Here is a 21,481-nt window from a genome sequence, read left to right on the forward strand (position 1 = left end):
AAGTGATTTATTATCTATTAAATATTTTTTTTTTAAAAAAATATTAAAAAATCTTTTCAAATAAATTTATGAATCCTACCAAACTATTAGAGAATTTTCATGGATTTAATTTAAAATGGAATACACCAAAATATTAAGAAATTCCATAAATAAATTTCAAAAAATAAAAAAAATAATTTGTATCCTCCAAACTATTAGAGGATTGCTTTCTAAATTAAGTCTTACCAAACTATTGGAAGACTGAATGAACTTTTTCAAAAGAATAGATTTCTATAAATATTTTCAAATAAAATTTCGCTAAACTATTAAGAAATCTGCCTCAAAGGAAATCTTATCAAACTATTGGAATACCTTACTAATTTTTTTTGAATAAAATATATTTCATTAATTCGACGATGAAGCTTCTTCAGAGTGAAACACTAGTCTCCATGAATACTCTTGAGGTGAGAGACCTATCTTAAACTGTTACTAAACTATTAGGGTAATGTTAAGGTTAATTCTCAATATTAAATATTTTGGTAAAAACATAAACAGTTTTAAGGCTTGGATAATTTGGAATCAAACTGGTACTATTTTTTATTGGGAGCTGTGAGAATGTTATAACCTTCCTCACGCGTAACCGTACTCTTGAACCTCAAATTTGGTTTCGTAGGTCAAAATCGACTACTTGAAGATACCTAAGTCAACCTTATGACTTATCTTTAAATTGGATAGATTCGATTAGGTGGCCCATCACACCTAAACAAAAAAAGATTGGTGGTGACTCCTCTAATTCACATCTAATGGTAGGTCTATGGATCTATACGTTATGATAATTGCTAATCAACTTATCATAATAGGAAGAAAAAAATGTATCCACAAACAAGGAATTTAGTTCCCTATTGGTAAAAGGTGGTCATACTTGCGACGTCATCTCTTTCCATCTAATAGCATATTCTTTATAGCTCTTATTAGGGCTCTTTCTCATATTTTAAAGGGTTAATCGGTCTGTAACCAACTCAAACATATACAGGTATTGCTTCAAGAAGGCTCGTGATAAATCCCTTCAAGTATGAATTTGACTACTTTCAAAACTATAATACTAATTGGCTACTGCTTTAATCAAACTTTTTTGAAAAATATGAATAAGTAACTTTTCATCACTAGCATACCCAACCATTTTGTAACAGTATTGGGACAAATGTGTCTTCAGACATCTAGTTCCATTATACTTTTCAAATCTCAAAACCTTGAACTTGGATGGAATAACCACATCTGAAACTAGTTGATATTTCTTTGCATCAAAAGATTCTTTCTTACGTTCAACAGCTTAAACTCTTTTTTCCAAAAAATTATACCTTCTTTGTTCATTTAGATTCTTCAACTCTTCCCTTATAGGTCCTAAGCTAGATCCTTTAGGTTGATCATTTCTTTGAATACAAAGTCTCTCGATAATCTTTTCTATCTCTCATTTCAAGTCAAATATTTTCCTGACCCTTAGAAGAAATCGTAGGAATTATTTCAAATCTGTCACCATAGCCTAATACAAAGAAACTTGAAAAGAAAATTAAAGAACTAGAATAATTGAAAATAGAAGAAAAGAATGGGATGTGAAGACTGTTTGAACCAAGAACTAGCCTCTATATTTATAGTGAAGGGTTCTGCCATAGGGTGAATACAAGACTTTACAAGTTTAGTCTTATCAAAATACTGAGGATAGAAATTATCTTGATCTTTAAAGAGTCATGGCCAAATAGGATTCTTCAAGTTGAATGATTTTGGCTGATCATGCCTTTTACTCTTTCATCTTAGACATTGGATCAGAAAATGCTTATCTTGATCTTGAATTCTTGATAGATTTGTTGAAGGCTTGCAATTGACTAGGTATTTGTCTCTCATCCAATCTCTTGATAATTATCATGCACAATCCTTTTTAAATCACAACTCTTTGATTGATTGATTGATCAAAAGAGTCATTCTTACATCAAATATCTCTTGGTTGAATGTCTTGGCTAGAGTCATTTGCTTAAATAAAACTCTTTAATTATCACACTTGTGCATGAAATCCTATTAGAATTGATATAGCCAAATGCTTGTAGGTATTTTCATGGCATCATAACTCCTACTTCAAGTCAAATTTAGCAGTTTTACTCTAAGTCTAAGTCAATTCTATCCTTACATGCATGGCCAAGATTACGAGGATAATGCTTGCCTTGATCTTGTATAGTTTCTTGCATGAAAATGATAGAAATCTTACTCCAAGTATAAAACCTAAAAATCAAGAAAACAAACATTAAATGCATTGAATTCAATCAAACTTAAAATTTTCCAACCAAATTGAACTTGTAAAACAATATATTTATAAGTGTTATCACATACCTTAGAGAAGGTTCTTTCACAAATGTTTCTATGGATCACCATTAGAGGCTGAACACTTTGGTAGCTTTTTGGCTGGAGAAACTATTTGAAAGGTCACCAACTTAAACCAAAAAGATTTTGACATATAATACCAATTGGTTGCTGCTTTAATCAAACTTTCTTGAAAAATATGAATAAGCAGCTTTTCATCACTAGTATACCTAACCATTTTGTGATAGTATTGAGACAAATGTGTCTTAAGACATCTAGTTCCATTATACTTTTCAAATGTTAGAACCTTAAACTTGGACAGAATAACCACATTTGAATCTAAGTGATATTCTTTTGCATCAAAAGATTCTTCCTTACCTTTAATAGCTTAAACTCTTTCTTTTAAGAAATTATACCTTCTTTGTTCATTTAGATTCTTCAACTCTTCCCTTATGGGTCCTAAGCTAGGTCCGTTAGGTTGATCATTTTCGTGAACACAAAGTCTTTCAATAATATTCTCCATCTTTCCTTTCAAATCAAATATTTTCCTAACCTTTAGGAGAAATCGTAAGAATTATTTTTGAAAAAATTCCCAATTTTGGAGCACACATGAATTGCATTATATAGATACATATATGGATGAATGGATGAATGAATGAATGAATAAATGCACAAATGACAAAGCTCTTTAGTGAAAAGTATGAAAATTGGCGAAGGAGTGAAAATGAAAGATAAACCATAATTCATATATCTAAGTTCAATAGAAAACATCATATCAACATAAAAACATTTTTCAAATAGAAAAAATTCATAAACCTATCACTTGAAGACCCTATTTAAACAAAAGTTCCATTAATATTCATCATCTTGCCATCTTTTTCTCATTATTCCTAGATCTTTTAATCCCTTACTGTAGTTGGATCGAACCATTTCACATTTATGAGTGACTACATCTTATGTTTGAAACCCTTACAATTCTTAATGGATTGCCTCGTATTCCTACCGTGGTATTTGTATCTTGAATGTGGGTTAAAATATTTTGGGTATGGGAGCTTTAAAGGCTTTGAAGGCATAGGGACAATAAAATGTCTCTCAAATAGATATAAAAAATTTTTTTTCATGTGAAATGGGGAAAGAATCTAACTGTTTCTTTTTCTTAGGTAATTTTTAGGTAATAGGTTAACTAGGAGTCCTAGGATTTGATAGTGGTGCAAAGGTTCAGACTTGAGCAATTAGCTAAACAGGTGGTTGGGGAATGAAAAGTAGAAGATTTTGGTTTAGATATGGACTTTTCAGAAATTGTATGAAGTTTTAGGGCATGAACATAGATGCTTGGAAAAGAGGCTAAAACAGTCATGAGAAGAATTTGAATGCAAGTTTGAGCTTGAAACAATTAGTGAAGGCTACATGGAACTTGGTAACCTCATCTTGGAAATCAAATTCTGGAGCTTAGACACTTGAATGGTTAGATCACTCATCATTTTCATGATCTTGTCTAGACCTTTATTATTGCTCAAACCATTGAATGCTTTAGTATGCTCGAAAAATGTATTGAGCTCAGCAGGAATCTATTGATCATGACTCCATGAATCCATATGACTCACTTGGGCTAAAATTGGTAAAGATTTTTAAGAAGGCATCAAAATAAATTTTTTGAGTCTATCCATGGTCTTCGCAACTCATTGAGCTACTTTGTCACCTCTCGATGTCATGATCAAACTCATCTTGATTTCATTCTAACACACTAATTCGGGCCTTCAATTGATCTTTTATATTTTCAACTTCTAATACCCACTTACAAAAATATTATCTCAAAGGTTTAATACCAATAATGCTTATGCTATTATTCTTACTAAATGAAAGATACAATTCCTAATTTGCATGCGACATGTTTATGAATGCTTGAATATGATAATGATGCAAAGATATATACAAAAATGGAATAATGCAAAAATATACAAACAAACTTAATGATGAATGGAATGACTAAATTCCAAAAAGAAAACAAAATTCTTACCAATCCTAATTTTTTTTGCTCTTTTTTTTGCCTCATTTTTATCCTAACTTTATTTACACTATTATTACTCTTAAACACAAACTGTATCAAAGTGCCATACATATCCTAATTTGAGTAATTTTTATGAAAGAAAAAAAATGGAATGACTTTGGACTTTTGAATAATTTTTACAAAAAGTCAACACCGCTAATGGCTCCATGAGAACTCTTTTTTTCTTTCTTTTTCTTTTTTTTCTTCCTTTTTTTTATGTGTTGTCGATGATTGACCTAAAATAAATACCCTATCTTCAAATATAATCCTTATATAATGTAAGTAAGAAAATCAAAGAATATATAAAAAAATAAAATGACTCAATAATTCAAAACAAATAAGTAATAGAAACAATATAGCAACTATACAACAAAATAATAGAATGTATATAGTATCCTAACTTTTGGTAATTTTCTAAAAGATGGCATGGCTCTACCCTAGGCAGGTTTCCTATGGCTTTCAATATGCCAGGTTGGGATTTATTTATGTAAGGTTCCTAGACTATTCCTCATATCATCATCCGTTATAAACTAGTAAAGCTCTCCAATCCACATCCATTATAGGCTACTAACGAAAATGGTTCAATTTGAGTAGAAGTGTTTCACTAGGAAGTGCAAAAGTCATTACCTCATGAGAGCGTAGCTGCTTCACTTTCTCCTAATAAGGACGGAGCTCGGGTCTAGAGCTCGTGCATGTAAATGCATATGTAGAATGTGCAAAGTGACATATTAATCAAAATATCATAAATAAATCCTAAGTACAAAATCAAAACAAAATAATAACTAACATAAAATTTATTTTATTTATTAACTTGTATATATATTTTTTGGAAAAATTAAAATCTGGGAATTAAATTAAATATCAAATAAAACCAATTAAATTCAACAATTATAATAGCATATAATTAAAATTTTTGGTCTGACTCTCAAAATTCCTCAGTGGGGTTGCCAAGCTATTGTAATGTATCGATTCGAAAACTCAATCGCTAAACGTAAAAATAGTTTAAAAATTATAAAAAACAAAAGGAGTCGCCATTAATCTTTTTTAGGGTGTAATTGGCTACTCAAAAATTTTATGTTTTTAATAAAACAATAAGTGGGTTTAAAGCTTTATTAAAAAGATGATTTTGGTTTGTGAAAACAAGATCGGGTTCGAGAGTTGGTTACGTATGGGGAAGGATTAGTACCCCCACAACACCTATAGAATTGGTATAATTAATTATGCGTTATTTTTTTTCTTGTTGGATAAAATGGTTTCGATTTGAAATTTAATAATAATTCCTTTTATTATTTTTTTTTGAAAAAAAGAAAGCAATTTTAGTAAAGTTTTTTATTTAGGAATATCAAAGAAATCTTTAAATTAAAGAATTACTTCCAAATTCTTCAACATTTAGGCAGAATTTGAAATAACTCTTTTTGCTTAAGATTTATCACAACATTCTTTCTAAAATAATAAACTAACACTTTTTGTAAATGTTAATCATTTATGAATTTCTAACATCTAAGTAGAATACTAATCAATCATATTTCTTGGAATGTTATTTTAATTTCATTTGTTCAAAACTAAAAAAAAAAAAAAATCTTTTTAAGAAAACTTTTTATGCAATAACAAAATAAAAAATAATATAATTAATATTAAACATCAACAAACATATATATATATGCATTATAAATAAGTACATTAATTTTAAAAAAATGAAACATATGTAAGTGATAATTGTAGATACCCAATTTGGTCTAGGACCGGATCAATTGGGCCTAGTCCAAATGGGTAGGCCCATTGTTTTTTATTTTATTTTTTGTATTTTATATTTCTATATTTTTATTTTTATTTTATATTTTTTTCTCTTCTTTTTCTTTTATGTATCTTATGTATTATTTATATATTTATTTTTTATTATTACTATTTATTATTATTATTTATTTATTTATTTTTATTTTATTTATCTATTATTATATATATGTATTTATTAGTATTTATCATTTATATATTATAATTTATCTATTATTTATTTTCATTTATCTGTTATCTGGTTATTTTCCTTTTAATTATCTATTAATATATTTTTTTTCTTTTTCGGCTAGAGATTGGAACAATTTTGAAGAATCCTACCGTGAATGGGGATTCAATCAGAGTCCATATTAGATTCAATGATTGAATCTCAATCCAAGGAGGAGTTGGGATTGATTAGAAACTCTTCTGATCAATCCCTATAAATAGACCCACGGATCAAAGGAAGAACAGACAGAAAAAGAGTTACTGGCTGAGAGAAAAGGTAGACACAGAGAAGATTTAAAAGCTAAAAAGGTTTTGGTGCATTTAGAATAGCTCTAGGAATCGGTAGGAATTTTTGGAGAATTTGTTTTTGAATTTTTTTTGGAAATTTTTGGAAATTTTCCAGATTCTAGTTGAATTTTTCGACGAAGATTGAATTTTTCGGTGACTATTCCGGCTGAGTTTGAATTTTTTGACAAACTTCTCAGTTTTCGACAATAATTTCCAGAAACTGATTAGTTTTTCGATGAACTTCCGACGAAAAACCCAGATTCCAATGAAAATTTCCAGAATCTGATGGACATTCAACCGGAGTTCTTTGAGTTTTCTGAGGGAGAGAAGAGGAAGGAAGAGAGAGAGAGAGAAAAAGAGGGGTCTGTTAAAAAAATAAAGGAATTAGACTTATATACCCTCTCAAAACGACATCGTTTCTACATTAAGTAACCCAGAGGATCTGCGTGTTTTGCCAAGATCCGACCCGACCCGAGCGTCGACCAGCATCTCGGGGCCGTTAGTCGAGCCGAACCGACACCCCTGAGCCACGCCTCTGAGTCGTTTTTCTTCCTCAAGCTGAGTCGAGCCGAGCCATTAGCCGAGCCGTTCCCAAGTTTTTTTTTCATTTATTTATTTATTTATTTATTTTATTTTATTTATTATTATTATTATTATCATTAGAATTGTTTAATATTTTTATTTTTATTATTATTTTATTTATATATATATTTTATTTTATTTAATTATTTTATTTTATTTAAATAAAATTCAAAAAAAATATTTTTGGGGAAGAGTTGAAAGTATCAATTTTCCTTAAAAGTAAATTTTCAAAAAAGGTTTTGAGGGAAAGTTAAAAGTATCAATTTTTCTCAAAATTAAAGTGTCCAAAAAAAATATTTTTGGGAAAAAGTTGAAAGTATCAATTTTTCTTAAAAATAAATTAAAAAAAAAGAGGTTTTGAGGAAAAGTTAAAAGTAACAATTTTTCTCGAAATTAAAGTTTCCAAAAAAATATTTTTGGAAAAAAGTTGAAAGTATCAATTTTTCTTAAAAATAAATTTTCAAAAAAGGTTTTTTTTTTAGGAGAAGTTGAAAGTATCAATTTTCCTTAAAAATAAGTTTTCAAAAATGGATTTTTGAGAAAAAGTTGAAAGTATCAATTTTCCTCGAAATTAAAATTTCTAAAAAATATTTTGAGGAAAAGTTGAAAGTATCAATTTTTTCTACACAAAAGCGATCATTTTTCTTTCCCCTTTTATTTCTTTAGATTTTTTTTAATGTCAAATAATCCGACAATGGAGCCTCTACAAGTGAAACAGTAGTTTTCTTGCATACTCTTGAGATAAGGGAATTTTTTTAATTTTTTGCTAAAAGTATTAATTTTCCCTGTACAAAAACGATGGAGCCTCTGCAAGTGAAACAATAGTTTTCTTGCATACTCTTGAGATGAGAGAATTTTTTCAATTTTCTGCTAAAAGTATTAGAGTGAATTGAGAATAATTTTTAATAGTTAATTACTTGGTAAATTTTAAAGGCTTATTGGATAACACAAAATTAAGCTGGTACTATCTTTCGATGGGCATTGTAAGGGTGCTCTAATCTTCCTCACGTGTAACCGAACTCCCAAACCCTATTCTTGTTAGTAGACCTGAACCTATTCTTTTAGGGACCCTTAAACTTAGGTGTTCCTTGCAAGGATAGATTCTTTAGGTGGCCAATAGCACCTAGATAAAAAAGATTGGTGGCGACTCCCTTAGATTAATGTCTAGCGATAGATCCCCAGATCTAGATGTTATGACAGCTTGACGACTCCACTAGGGACTCTGAGAGTCAGGCCAGCAAATAAATTTGTGTTATCCAAAAGCCTAATAAAAGTGAACCTTTTTTTATATATGTGTTATTATTCATTCATGTTTATTTACTTTATTAATTATGTCATTCATATGCATGTGCATAACATGAACTCTATACTCGAGCTCCGTCCCTCTAGGAGGGAGTAAAGTACCTATTGCTTTTGTGAGGTTTAATACCTCCGCAGTGGCTAGCGAAATACTCCCACTCAAATTGAACCTTTTTCATATGCAGCCTATAATGGGTGAGGATTAGGGTGCCTTACTAGTCTGTGATGGACAATGATGTAAGGAGCAATTTAGGAACCTTTAGACTTTAGCCTTGAACTACATATAGGTGAACCTTAGAAGTGCCTAACCCTAAGATAGAGCCCTTTTTACCCAATAATAGATATACCCTAAAACTAGGACACAAAAGGGGTTTATCTAATCATTTTGATTGTCTAACTTTGTGCAACATTTTCATTATCATATGTAACATTATGCATTGGCATCACTTTTAGTTCATTTGTGAAACTAACTATGTTGTTTATATGATTTTGTGCATTTGTATTATTTTCATGATCATGTTTTAACATTATCATTTGCATCCATTTCATATTAGATTTCATCCATGAAAATGTACATTTCATTCATGCATCAACATATCATACACAAAGCATAGCATAGCATTACTAATCATAATTGTGGTGCTAAAGGTTCAAGGATAGCCCCACCAAGCAACCTCACCCATCGATATAACACGAGAGCTAAAGCTAGAAAAATGGAGTAGGAAAACTCTCACAGATTTGAAAAACTAGAAAAAGCTTAGGAAAAGATTGAGAATGAGTTAAGTAAAATTTTGGATGCTCTCGACAAATTAAATAAGGGAAAAGGAATAAAACAGAACACAAGCCAACAAGGCCCTACTTTGCAAGAAGGAACTAACCCCTTATATCCACTTGGTTTTGGTCCACCTCAAGCCTAGTCTACACAAGAGGTTCCACCACAACACTTCACATATCCTACATATCCTGGAATGCCATCAGCTTCTAATCTAGGACATTACCATAGCTATGTGAATCCTGTCTTTTATTGAAAAGGCAGTTGAACCAATTCAAATCCCTGATTTGGATTAACTGAAAGGAAAAGACAAGGAAAAGATAAAAGTGAAAGCTCAAGAAAATTCTAAAATTAGTATGCTAGAACAAAGGCTACGGGCTGTGGAAAGAATTGGTTTCTATGGTTCAGTCGATGCTATTGGGCTTTGCTTAGTCCCTGATGTGGTCATTCCTCATAAGTTCAAAGTACCAAAATTTGAAAAATATGATGGCACAAAGTGCCTAAAACCCACATCACCATGTATTACTGAAAGATGGCAGCCCATGCTCATGATGAAAAACTCTTGATGCATGTCTTTCAGGAAAGCCTTACAGGCTCTATTACAAGGTGGTATGTTCAGTTGGACAAAACCCGCATTCGCTCTTGGAGTGATATGGCTCATGACTTCATCAGTCAATATCGACATATTATTGATTTGACTCCTGATCGTTTGTCTTTACAGAACCTGGAGAAAAAGGCAAATGAGTCTTTCAAAGAATATACCCAGAGATGGAGGGATGTAACTTTTCAAGTACAACCTCCTCTGACCAAGAAAAAGACTACAGTACTATTTGTTAGCACTTTGAAGCCTCTCTATTATAAAAAGATGATAGGGAATACAACTAAAAATTTTGTTGATATGGTAATTTCGAAAGAAATTATCGAGAGTGCCATCAAGAATGGCAAGTTGAAAGGAGCTGAAGCATCCAACAAAAGAGTCCCAAAGAAGAAAGAGATCGAAGCTCAAGTTGTGAGCTTTGATAGACAGCAATTTTGGGGTTATCAACCTTACTCACCACCAGGATACCTGCCATATTACCCTACTGTAAATAACACTTCCTCTTGCCCATACTAACCATTTGTATAGTCACCTTACCCCCAAACATACCAAACCCCTCCTAGGCCTCAAAATACCATATACAGTCCTAACACTCAGCCTATCCTAAGACCTCAAAATCGCCCAACCAACCCCATGGGTGGTTCACGAAAGCAACGAACTACCTGTGAAAAACTTGTATTTGACCCATTTCCAATGACTTATGCAGAACTATATAAAAAGCTTTACAACAGTCATTTGATTGCTCCTAGTAAGTTAGAACCCCTCAAGCCACCTTACCCAAAGTGGTACGATCCCACAACTCATTATGACTACCATTATAGGATTGCTAGTCACTCCACTGAAAATTACAGTGCCCTGAAACACAAAGTGCAACGGTTGATCAAGGATGGAATGATTTGCTTTGATACGAAAGGGGTGACTGCACCGAATGTTAGTGGCAATCCCTTATCGAATCATAATGTGAATGCTATAAGTGAAGAACATGAGCGCCATGTGAAGAAAGAAGTGGCAGATATTAAGACACCTCTTAGTCAGCTGTTTGATATTTTGTGGAAAGTTGACATGATATAACTAGTGAGTCCACACAGTTATCATAGAGTATATGTAGTGGGGCAATAGGCCACTCTATTGAAATCTGTGAGCAATTTCACTAAGAGGTGCAAAAACTCTTGGATTCATACCAGATGAAGGTCTATAAAAGAAAAGAAAACTTAAGAAGTGTTGAGGTATCCATGACTGATAAGCTTGCAAAGCTGTTTCCAAAGCCAGTGATAATTCATTGTAGGAACAAGCCAAAGTATATCATAGACAAACTCATTCCCAAGCTGATAACTTTTAAAGTTTTGACTCTTTTCCCATACAAGGATGATAAAAGCTGTACCCTAGAGATATGGCTATGATACAGTAGTTCAAGGGCAAGAAAGGGATGTCTCCAAAGCTAACGCTTCCAATATAACTGAAGTAAGAGGTATTACCCAAAGTGAAAGATGTTACACTCCAGAAATATTAGAGAAGGCTAGAAGAGAGAAGGCTAAGGAAGGAGAAGGACAGAATAATCTTGAAATAGAACCCGATGAAGATCGCCTGAAGTCGATATCAAAAAAAGAGGTTTATGAATTTCTGAAGTTGGTAAAACATAGTGAGTATTCAGTTATTAAATAGTTGAATAAAATACCAGCTTGAATCTCATTACTATCACTACTACTAAACTCAGAACCACACTAAAATACCTTGTTGAAAGTGTTGAATCAGGCATACGTGACACATAATGTATCTGTTGAATATGTGAATCACCTGACTGAAAATCTAGTCATACCGAATCATATTTCACTCAGCAATGATGAGATTCCCTTGGAGGGAAAAAAATGCCAAGGCTTTGCATATCACGGTCAAGTGTAAGAGCCACATCGTAGCCAATGTCCTTATTGATAATGGCTCTGCTATCAATGTCATGCCTATGTCAACTTTGACGAGGCTACCCATTAACTACTTTCATATGAAAGACAGTCAAATAATCGTGAAAGCTTTTGATGGGACCAGAAGAGAAGTCCTAAGGGATATTGAGATGCCCTTACAAATTGGGCCATGCACTTTTAATGTAAAGTTTCAAGTAATGGATATCTCTCAATTCTATAGCTGTCTATTAGAAAGGCCGTGGATTCACATGGTAGGAGTTATGCCCTCTACCTTGCACCAAAAGATCAAGTTTAATGTAGAAGGTCAATTAGTAGTGGTAGTTAGGGAAGAAGACATGTTAGTGACCCAACCATTGAATACTCTATATGTAGAAGCTGTCTTCTATCGATATTTTAAATTGGTTAATTCTATAGGTGAAGGACTTAAAAATTAACCTTTTTCAAGGATAGTGATGAGCCAAGTCATCAACAAGGGCTGGTATCCAGGACTAGGGCTGGGTAAGAACTTGCAGGGAATAAAAAAACCACCGACAATGATAGACAATAGCGACAGGTTAGGCCTAGGCTATGAGATGGCAAAATAAGAGATCAAGAGAAAGCCAGCGGGAAAGACAGCAAGACTAATGGTTATCCCACACCTGTATGAGACTTTCAGACCTAGAAGATTCATGTACCCAGATACAGGAAAAAGCATGAAAAATGCTTTTGCCCAATTAACCATTGATGCTATTGAAGATAAATGAGAGATTAATCAAGAGGGGTAGGTTCGCCTTTGTCCGCCAGATTATGAGCTGAATAATTGGAGTGCCATCGAGGTGCCTGTGACTTTTGAAGCTAATACAATGTAATTATAACATCCCAATAGCTATTAGCTAAGGCATTGGGGTGATCTTTCTTGTTTGGGCCATTTATCTTTTATTATTTTTAATAAAAATTAGGAAGGATGCATTTTTATTCATTTCTTCTTGTGTCTTCATTATTTTCATATTTCCAAACACATTTTGCCAACATATCCAATTTTAGGTCTTTAAATGAACATGAAGATAATTATGATAATAATCAAGAAGTTAGTTTTGAGAATTTAATTAACACTGATGAACTTGACAATGAAGAGAATTTTGATGAATATGTTATGCCTCCGGACCTAATGAGATTAATTGAATAAGAAAACAAGCCAATTGAGCCTCATTAGGAGATAGTTGACTTAGTGAATCTAGAAAATGAAGAGAATAAAAATGATGTTAGAATTGACACTTTACTTTCATCATAAGATAAACAACATTTGGTAGACCTACTTTAGAAATTCGTAGATGTATTTGCTTGGTCTTACCAGGATATGCCAAGGTTGAGCATGGAGATAGTGGAGCACAGATTGCTCCTAAAGTTAGAATGTAAGCTAGTTCAACAGAAGCTGAGACGAATGAAGCCTGAAATGCTACTAAAGATCAAAGAAGAAGTGAAGAAACAATTTGATGTAAGTTTTCTACAAGTGGTCAAGTATCCAGATTGGGTAGCCAATATAATACCCGTTCTTAAAAAAGATGAAAAGGTATGAATGTGTGTAGACTATCGCGACTTGAATAAGGCTAGTCCAAAGGATAACTTTCTTTTACCTCATATCGACACACTGGTAGATAACATGGCTAGGCATTCAATTTTTTCCTTTATGGATGGTTTCTTAAGGTATAATCAAATAAAAATGGCTATAAATGATATGGAAAAGACCACTTTCGTGACTATGTGGGGAACCTTTTGTTACAAGGTCATGTCTTTGGGTTAAAGAATGCTAGGGCAACATATCAAAGGGCCATGGTAACACTCTTTCATGATATGATGCACAAAGAGATCGAGGTGTATGTAGATGACATGATTGTAAAATCATGTAAGGATAAAGATTATGTCACCAACCTCAGAAAGTTATTTGAGAGGTTGAAAAGATTCAGCTCAAATTAAACTCAGCCAAGTGCACCTTTGAGGTAAAGTCAGGGAAGTTACTAGGCTTTGTGGTCTATGAAAGAGAAATTGAAGTCGATCCAGATAAGATACGAGCCATTCAGAATTTGTCACCTCCTAGCACACCAAAGAAAGTCTGAGATTTTCTGGGGAGATTGAACTACATTTCTCGGTTTATCTCTCAGCTTACTTACAAATATGATCCCATATTTAAGCTTCTCCGTAAGAATAATCCGAGAAAATAGAATAAGAAATGTCAAAAAGCTTTTGATAAAATTAAACAATACTTGTCAAACCCTCCAATGTTGGTACCACCTGTTTCAGGAAAACCTTTAATTCTATACTTGACAATATGTGAAAATTCAATGGGATGTATGTTGGGACAACAAGATGAGTCTAGCCAAAATGAAAGAGTTATTTACTATCTGAGTAAAAAATTCACAAAGTACGAGTTCAAGTATTCTTTATTAGAGAAAATGTATTGTGCATTAGTGTGAACTACTAAAAGACTCAGATAGTATATGCTCTATCATACCACATGGCTCATAGCAAAACTAGATCTAATTAAATATATCTTCGAAAAGCTTTCTTTGTCTGAAAGAATTGCCAGATGGCAAGTAATGCTCTCGGAGTATGATATTATATATGTGAGTTAAAAGGTAATAAAAGGGAGCGCTATAACAAAATTCTTTGCAGATCGTGCTACTGAAGAATATGAACCAATGAAGTTGGAATTCCCTGATGAAGACCTAATGACTATTTCCCAACTGGAGAAAGGGAAGCATGAAGAAAAGTGTTGAAGAATGTATTTTTGATGGAGCTGCCAATGCCTTAGGACATGAAATTGGGGCAATTCTGATCTCTTCAGAAAAACAATACTACCTTATAATAACAAGATTAAATTTTAATTACACAAATAACATCGTTGAATATGAGGCATGTGTCATAGGCTTGTAAGCTGCCATAAATAGAAAAGTGAGAACATTAAAAGTATTCGAAGACTCAGCTCTAGTTATATATCAATTGAAAAAAGAATGGGAGACGAGAGATTTAAAACTCATTTCATATCATAAGTATATTCTAGAGTTGATAAAACAATTTGAATATGTCTAGCTTGATCATTTACCTCGAAAAAAGAATCTGATTGTTGATGCATTGGCTACTCTGGCTATAATGATTCGAATTAATGACAATACTGACATTCAGGCCATCAAGCTAAATGTTAAAGATATGCTAGCTCATTACTCCAATGTAAAAGAGGAGAAAAATGGGAAGCCCTGGTATTATGATATTCTACAGTATATTAAGGATCAACAATACCCAGTTCAAGCAACAAAAAATGATAAAAGGGTCATCCGAAGATTGGCTATAAGCTTTTTCTTGGATGAGGATGTTCTGTACAAAAGAAGTTAGGATCAAGTATTACTAAGGTGTGTAAGTAAAGCTGAAGCAAGAAAAATCATTGAAGAGGTGCATGATAGAATATGTGAGGCACATACCAGTAGACATATGATGGTGAGACAGATCATGAGAGTAGGGTATTATTGGTTGACAATGGAGAGTGATTGCATTGATTATGCTCGTAAATGCCATAAATGCTAGATATATGTTGATAAGATCCATACTCTGCCATCTACTTTACATGTTATGGCACCACTTTGGCCATTCTCAATGTGGGGCATGGATGTATTGGTCCTATCACCCCAAACACTTCTAATGAGCACAAATTCATTTTTGTGATGATAGATTACTTCACAAAATGGGTAGAGGCAGCATCATATGTAAACATAACACAATCTGTGGTTTGTAAGTTCATAAAGAGAGAGATCATCTATAGATATGGACTTTCGAAGAAAATTATTTCAGATAATTCCAAGAATCTAAATAGTAAAATGATGCAAAAAATATGTACTCAATATAAGATCAAACATCATAACTCGACACCATACCGTCCGAAAATGAATAGGGCAGTTAAGGCAGCCAACAAGAACAAAAAAAGATTCTAGAGAAGATGATCGAGACTTATAAAGATTCGCATGAGAAGTTGCCATTTGCACTGCATGCATATCGAACATCAATGCGCACTTCTACTGGGGTAACCTCATTTTTTTTAGTATATGGGATGGAAGCTGTACTACTAGTAGAAGTAGAGATCCCCTCATTGAAGGTTCTAAAAGAAGTTGAGTTAAAAAAAGCTGAATGGATTTGAGAACGCTATGAACAGTTAAATTTCATAGAAAAAAAGAGATTGACTGCACTGTGCCATGGTCAGCTATATCAAAGAAGAATGATGAGGGCTCATGATAAGAAAATTTGACTCCATTACTTTCGAGAAGGAGAGTTGGTCTTGAAAAGAATCCTCTTAATCTAACATGATAGTAGAGAAAAATGAAATCCGAATTGGGAAGGGTCGTATGTGGTGAGATGAGCTTTTTCAAGTGGAGCACTGATACTGACTGAGATGGATGAAAATGATTTACCCTATCCTATAAATTCTGATGCTGTGAAAAAATACTATGCTTGAAATAAAAACTAAAAAGAAAAAAATAAAAATAAAAAAATAAAAAAAAGAAAAAAGAAAAAGTGAATGAAAAAGGAGGACTCAAGGCGAAAACCCTAAAAGGGCGATTTGAGTCATAGGGGGTTTATCTAAGTTGAAAACCTGAAAAGGTAGCTTAGATAAAGAGAATACAGCATCGAATTTGAAAATCTGTTGGCATGGAGACTAGCAAATTTGGAGGAGCTCCAAGTTGTTAAATATATCAGAGGGTTGGGTTTTTAGAAAAACCTTGAGATATGTTATCATGATTATCAGATTGTTCATTTTTGGGCTTTGTCCCCACACTTATCCTTGTAATTCTTTCTTGGCCAAAGTTTGCCAACATTTTGCTAATAAAAGACATTCTATTTCACCCTTGGTGTTTTTTTTTTTTTCTGGTGACTGTTTCTCAACCATTCATATTCTTTTCTTCCTAATACCCTATAATGAAAGAAATGTGCAAATGCATTCTTACTTTTTAAGTTTGAAATAATGATTGATGAATGAATAATGGCATGAAAGATTTTTACATTATATTGAATAAGTTAAGAGTAATAAAGGTAGAATCGAGATGTTCAGTTCCTGATAAGAACATTAAATTTGGAAAGAGATTTCTTATAGAAAGAATGTGAGTATAAGAGACAATTAAGAGCTACACTGGCTCGATCTTAGAAGAGCAGCGTAATTTGGTTTTTAAAGAATCAAAAGGTTTGATGCCCAGGAAAAGAGCTTGAAAAACTTGAGTACCACAATTGAATAGGAGTTAATTAGCCAACATTTGCATAACATGCATTGAATTTCATATGCATTGCATAGCATAAACTACATAAATTCAAGAAGTAGGGGTATTCCAAAATCCCAAATAGAGAAGACAGATGTGAAGACATTTTCAAATTTGAGAAAAGGCCTGTCAGGTAAGTTTCTAATCCTTGAAATAGGATGTCTCTCGGTATCAAGGTTGATTTATAAGACCTTTGGGCATGATCTCTTGAAATTTCTTCAAACACGATTTTCAACTCCTTTGGACATGACTGTCGAGGAGCAATTTATTTTTCAAAGTTGTGATGCCTCTAATTAGAGGAGCCGTTTATTTTTCAAAGTCGTTGAGCCTCTGATTAGAGAAGCCATTTATTTTTCATAGTCATTGAGCCTCTGATTAGAGGAGCCATTTATTTTTCAAAGTCGTTGAGCCTTTGATTAGAGAAGCCATTTATTTTTCATAGTCATTGAACCTTTGATTAGAGGAGCCGTTTATTTTTCAAAGTCATTGAGCCTCTAATTAGAGTAGCTTGGTTTATTTTCCAAAGTCGTTGAGCCTCTGATTAGAGGAGCTTTGTTTATTTTTTAAAGTCGTTGAGCCTTTGATTAGAGGAGCCTTGTTTATTTTTCAAAGTCGTTAAGCCTCTGAGCTTTGTTTATTTTTCAAAGTCGTTAAGCCTCTAATTAGAGGAGCTTTGTTTATCTTTCCAAAGTCGTTAAGCCTCTTATTAGAGGAGCATTTGTTTATATTTTCAAAGTTGTTGAGCCTCTGCTTAGAGGAGTTTTGATCAAATCTTTAACACAAAAAAAATATAAAAAAAGAGGTCGAGTTGAGTTTTGAATGGGTGTCTACGTCTTTGCATAATTTCTGTTTCACAGAAAATGTGCAAAGAGGGGTAGCTGTAGACACCCAATTTAGTCCAGGCCTGGATCAATTAGGCCTGGTCTAAATGGGAAGGCCCATTATTTTTTATTTTATTTTTTGTATTTTATATTTCTATATTTTTATTTTTATTTTATATTTTTTCTCTTCTTTTTCTTCTGTGTATCTTATGTATTATTTATATTTATATTTTTTATTATTACTATTTATTATTATTATTTTATTATTATTTATTATTATTTATTTTTATTTTATTTATCTATTATTATATATATGTATTTATTAGTATTTATCTATTTATATATTATAATTTATCTATTATTTATTTTCATTTATCTGTTATCTGGTTATTTTCCTTTTAATTATCTATTAATATATATTTTTTTCCTTTTCAACTGGAGATTGGAACAATTTTGAAAAATCCTACCATGAATGGGGATTCAATCAGAGTCCATATTGGATTCAATGATTGAATCTCAATCCCAAGAAAAGTTGGGTTGATCAGAAACTCTTCTGATCAATCCCTATAAATAGACCCACGGATCAAAGGAAGAACAGACAGAAAAATAGTTACTGCTGAGAGATAAGGCAGACACAGAGAAGATTTAAAAGCTAAAAAGGTTTTGGTGCATTTAGAACAGCTCTAGGAATCGGTAGGAATTTTTGGAGAATTTTTTTTTGAATTTTTTTTGGAAATTTCTGGAAAATTTCCATATTTCGATTGAATTTTTCGACGAAGATTGAATTTTTCGATGACTATTCCGACCAAGTTTGAATTTTTTGACCAACTTTCCAGTTTTCGGCAACCATTTCCAGAAATCAATCAATTTTTCGATGAACTTTCTGGCGAAAAACCCAGATTCTGGTGAAAATTTCTAGAATCGACCGGTATTCAATCGGAGTTCTTCAGGTTTTCAGAGAGAAGGGAGAGAAGAGAAAGAAAGAGAGAGAGAGAGGAAAAGAGGGTCCTGCTGAAAAAATGAAGGAATCAGCTTTATATACCCTCTCAAAATAACGTTGTTTCTGCGTTAAGTAACCTAGAGGATCCGCGCGTTTTGCCAAGATCCGACCTGACCTGAGCGTCAATCCGCTTTCGACCCGCATCTCTGAGCCATTAGCCGAGCTGAGCCGTGCCTTCGAGCTGTTTTTCTTCCTCAAGTCGAGCCGTTCTCAATTTTTATTTTTTTCATTTTATTTATTTATTTTATTATTATTATTATTATCATTAGAATTGTTTAATTTATTATTATTTTTTATTTATTTTATTTTTATTTTTATTTTATTTTATTATTTTATTTTCTTTAAATAAAATTCAAAAAAAAATATTTTTGAGGAAAAATTGAAAGTATCAATTTTCTTTAAAAATAAATTTTCAAAAAAAGTTTTGAGAAAAAGTTAAAAGTATCAATTTTCCTCGAAATTAAAGTTTCCAAAAAATATTTTTGGGGAAAAGTTGAAAGTATCAATTTTTCTTAAAAGTAAATTTTCAAAAAAGGTTTTGAGGGAAAGTTGAAAGTATCAATTTTCCTTAAAAATAAATTTAAAAAAAAAAGAGGTTTTGAGGAAAAGTTGAAAGTATCAATTTTCCTCGAAATTAAAATTTTTGAAAAATATTTTGGAAAAAAGTTGAAAGTATCAATTTTTCTTGCACAAAAACGATAATTTTTCTTTCCCCTTTTATTTCTTTGGATTTTCTTTAATGTCAAATAATCCGACGATGGAGCCTCTGCAAGTGAAACAGTAGTTTTCTTGCATACTATTGAGGTGAGGGAATTTTCTCAATTTTCTGCTAAAAGTATTAGAGTCAATTGAGAATAATTTCTAATAGTTAATTACTTGATAAATTTTAAAGGCTTATTGGATAACTCAAAATTAAGCTGGTACCATCTTTCGATGGGCGTTGTGAGGGTGCTATAACCTTCCTTACACGTAACCGAACTCCCGTACCATGTTCTGGTTAGTAGACCTGAACCTATTCTTTTAGGGACCCTTAAACTTAGGTGTTCCCTGAAAAAATAGATTCCTTAGGTGGTCAATCGCACCTAGTTAAAAAGATTGGTGGCAACTCCCTTAGATCAATGTCTAGCGATAGATCCCTGGATCTAAACGTTATGACAATGATCAAGTGTGAATTTAAAAATCGAATCTTTAAATAAAAAAAGACCACTTGGACTTTTCAACATCTAGGTAGAGTTTGGGTATGACTTTTTATATTTAAAAATCTCGTTCGATTATTTTTATTATTTTATATTTTTATATTTATATTTTAATAAAACAAATTTATTTTGAGTTTGTAGAAATGTATAAAAATTCTTAATGAAATAAAATTTCCTAAATACCCCAACATCTAGGTGGCATTTAGGAATAGATTACTTCATAAAAGGTTTTCATACAACTCTTTAGAAATTTAAAACAAGTTTAGGGTTTTGGGTAAGTTTAAAAACTTATGAACTTTTCTAAAAATCTCTAACAACTAGATAGACTTTAGGAGTAAGCTCATTTTTATAATTCTTTTAAAAAAGGGAAATTTTTTATTCTTACAATATAAACTCATTTTTCACAACCTCTAAAAATTAATTTTCCATTATTTTTCTTTTCCATTAAAAGTTTTATTACTATTATTATTTATTATTATTATTATTTATCTTATTATTTAATAATTTCCCAATAGCTAAGCGTGATTTTTTTTTACCCAAAAAATTTTCTTTTGTTCCTTCCAACTCTAAGTAGGGATTTTAAAATTTTTTTTTATACCTTTTAACTTTTAATAAACATTTATATTTGTCGTAATGGTTTTTATATTCGCTCGATGAATTTAGAAGTAAAAAGAAGAAAAAATTAAAAACGGAGTCGCTACCAATCTTTTTTGACTAGGTGCAATTGGCCACCTATTAAAACATATCATTTTAATAAAATTTTAAAATTGATTAGAATTTATTAAAAGGATAATTTTGAGGTCTGCAAACCAATCTGGGTCCAAAAATTAGTTATATGTGAGGAAAGATTAGCACATTCACAGTGCCTGTTTAAAACGGTATCAATTAATCACGTATATTATCTATTGATTTCGATAAAAATTGTCTTATTTTCGGTGTTTAAATATAATCTTTTGAATTTGCTTTGTTTATTGAAATATTGGTATTTTCTTTTTTTATACCTTTTATTATTTATTGTTCCATATTCAAAAATAAATTAGAACCTTTTTATTGAAATAATTCTTAAAATGTTCTAGTACATTGGTAATATTAGAAGAATTTTTTCTCACCTAGAGATTTCTTAGGTATCACTTCTTGGAATACCTTAGAATTTCATCCTCGGAGACTCAAATTTGTTTTTCGTAAAATCTATGTAATGCAAAAAATGCTAATATGTTAATGCACACATTTTATTATAGATTTTTATTATCTTTTTATTATTATTTAAGTTTTTGAAGAAAAGAGGAATCTTTATTATATTAAAGATTTTTTATAAAACATTCTAATACACTGGTAATATTTAAAAAAATTTTATCACCTAGGG

General features: G+C 31.8%; 1 pseudogene; it reads left to right on the forward strand.

Annotated features, from left to right (window-relative positions):
* Nucleotides 1-21,481, forward strand: part of LOC111274422 (uncharacterized) — a 94,737-nt pseudogene that overhangs the window by 45,112 nt on the left and 28,144 nt on the right.

The sequence above is a fragment of the Durio zibethinus genome, chromosome 17 (genome assembly GCF_047325235.1).
Source record: "Durio zibethinus cultivar Kanyao isolate XHJ-2024 chromosome 17, ASM4732523v1, whole genome shotgun sequence".
NCBI classification, from domain to species: Eukaryota; Viridiplantae; Streptophyta; class Magnoliopsida; order Malvales; family Malvaceae; genus Durio; species Durio zibethinus.